The 1,896-nt window shown below is 46.0% G+C and overlaps 1 non-coding gene across 1 annotated transcript; it reads right to left on the bottom strand.

Annotated features, from left to right (window-relative positions):
• Positions 1 to 536: 536 nt before the first annotated feature.
• LOC129674738 (small nucleolar RNA SNORA17) lies at positions 537 to 664 on the bottom strand. Its single transcript, XR_008719840.1, has one exon. It is a non-coding gene; the product is annotated as a small nucleolar RNA SNORA17 (small nucleolar RNA).
• Positions 665 to 1,896: the final 1,232 nt, after the last annotated feature.

Here is a 1,896-nt window from a genome sequence, read left to right as displayed (position 1 = left end):
CTTGGTCTCAGGTGGCATTACTGGCTACTCACATCAGGCTGTTCCTCACTACCCTCGAGTCTGCCTCTCCGCTTCTCTTCACTGTGCCCATATCCTTCTGTTTCTTTTTCTCTTCCATTTCTCCATCACTTACTTGCTTCTTTCAGTGGTGCCTGGGGTCTCTGAGTGTCTGGGGTCATCTCAGAAGGTATCCTAACTGCCATGCCCTGCTTGTGCATTATGACACCGGGCAGTGGTGATCTCGGGCATGGTCTGCCCTCTACCGAGGCATACATGGTGCCAGACTAGTGCTCATCTCAGGCTAGCTTCCTGTCCATTCCCCACGGTACCTGTCTGGTGGACATCTTGGGCTTGCTCTTCACCTAGGTCTGTCCAAGCGGCGCCATCCGAGGGTGGTCTATCTGATGTTCACTCCTACCTGGGCCTGGGATCCCAGGTGGGGTTTTTCCACTCTCCAGCTTCCTCCCCTCCCTGGAAGCCTAGCCGGGTCTGCGAGATTCCAGACTGGTGAATGCCTCAGGTTTACATTTCCAGGGATTGTTAGGCTCCTAGTCACTCAGATATTCAAGGGTCAGAACACTGAGAGTAAGCATAGCCTCTCTCCTCTCTGCCACCCACTGACACGTGCCAGGGCCACCACAGCTGCAGTGTCTCTAGGGGCAGGTTATATCCCAATCGTTACACAGAGCACACTCATCTGAAGCTTCAGGTCTTCACAGGTCAACTTTAAATGAGCATTGCATGTCTTTCTTTGCTATATCTGGCAACCTTAGACATGTGTCTCCATTTTTTTTTCTTTCATCTTACTTGCTACTCAACAAAAATATCAAGTCATGTTGAAAATACACTTGTCAGTTATAACCAAGGTTTCTTGAAAATACAAGGATTTGATTAAAAAACAAAGTGGTGCTTTAAGAATCAATTACCTATGTGAAATTCAAAATGAAAATGCTATGTTTTATTACAAGTTTATGTTGTGTATTCCTTAAATCAGTAAAAGTTGTAAAATCAACACACACACACACACACACACACACACACACATGCTTGTGTATGCATGTACCTTACTAATTTTTGGAGAACCAGTTATAAAATATTTATTAGCAAACATTAGATGTTAAGAGCATAGTGAACCACTCCAAGAATGCATATAAAATTATTTTTAAAGAAACTATCCTTTCCAACAAAACTTTTAGACCCTAACCTCTTCCAACTATATGGTTCGTCTCTGTCAAACCAAGGGCAGAACAAAGTCAGCACCCCAAAGAATGACAGAGTTCACACTACACAGCAGTCAATTTTCCCTCAAGCACGTAAGCAGAAACAACTGAAATTATTTCTCTCTCTGCTTCAAGACAGAGTTTAACAAAAACCAAAGGAGGAACAACATTCCCCCTAACCCCTGGCCCACTGTCTCAGCAATTTCCAATCCAATCATGTAAGGATCACACATCTGCTCACACATCAACCAATCTGAGAGGCATCTCAAAGTGCTGTTAAGCTCTGACACATGGGACTCATAACCCAAGCATAGAATGTCCCTATTCTGGCCAGAGTAGCATTACATCTCTTACATAGCTGATACAGCTGGCAAAGCCAGCAGAGACTGCTCTTTCTGCCCCTTTCTGACCAAGAGGCCACAAGGACTGTGCTCAGTGTAGCCTCGGGTCCCAGAATTCCCTGAAAGGAAGACTCCCTACGAAGTATTAAACACAGGAAGAGCAGGAGCACAGCAATGAGGTGACATCTCTAGGCTGCCAGGTCCCCAGAGAGGCGGATTGGCAAAGACAGAAAGGAAGACAAGCTGGAACTCCAATCCAGATGCCTGGAAAGAGCCAGCGGCTCCAGACATGCCCCCTTTCTACATTCCCAAGCTCTGCTAACCCCCTCCCGGTT

Source organism: Psammomys obesus, unplaced genomic scaffold (genome assembly GCF_907164565.1).
Source record: "Psammomys obesus unplaced genomic scaffold, mPsaObe1.curated_primary_1811, whole genome shotgun sequence".
Classification (NCBI taxonomy): Eukaryota; Metazoa; Chordata; class Mammalia; order Rodentia; family Muridae; genus Psammomys; species Psammomys obesus.
The sequence above is the reverse complement of the archived record's forward strand: the minus strand, read 5'-3'. Positions and strand labels throughout refer to the sequence as shown.